Source organism: Phaethon lepturus, unplaced genomic scaffold, assembly GCF_000687285.1.
Source record: "Phaethon lepturus isolate BGI_N335 unplaced genomic scaffold, ASM68728v1 C13089965, whole genome shotgun sequence".
Taxonomy (NCBI): Eukaryota; Metazoa; Chordata; class Aves; order Phaethontiformes; family Phaethontidae; genus Phaethon; species Phaethon lepturus.
This window is the reverse complement of record NW_010570012.1, coordinates 1-276: the sequence shown is the minus strand read 5'-3', so window position 1 is coordinate 276 and position 276 is coordinate 1. Positions and strand designations below refer to the sequence as shown.

The following is a 276-nucleotide window of genomic DNA, read 5'->3' as shown; positions in this document are numbered from 1 at the left end:
GGGGAGAGGACCTCAGGCAGAGGCCGTGGGCAGGGGAATTAGCTCAAGTGGTAGAGCGCTCGCTTAGCATGTGAGAGGCAGCGGGATCGATGCCCGCATTCTCCAACGCTTTTCCTTCCCCTTGCCGGGACACAGGCCCTTTGCCTGGGGCCCTCCCTGCGCTGGCGGCCACGGGAACTTGCAGTGCCCCTGGCGGCACAGTAGAGGACAGCATCCCGGGCCGTATCTATGGCACCATGGGCTCTGGATTGAGGGAAGGCATTCTCCACTCTTACG

At 63.0% G+C, this 276-nt stretch overlaps 1 non-coding gene across 1 annotated transcript; it reads left to right on the top strand.

Annotated features, from left to right (window-relative positions):
* Window positions 1-32: 32 nt before the first annotated feature.
* TRNAA-AGC lies at window positions 33-105 on the top strand. Its single transcript has one exon. It is a non-coding gene; the product is annotated as a tRNA-Ala (tRNA).
* Window positions 106-276: the final 171 nt, after the last annotated feature.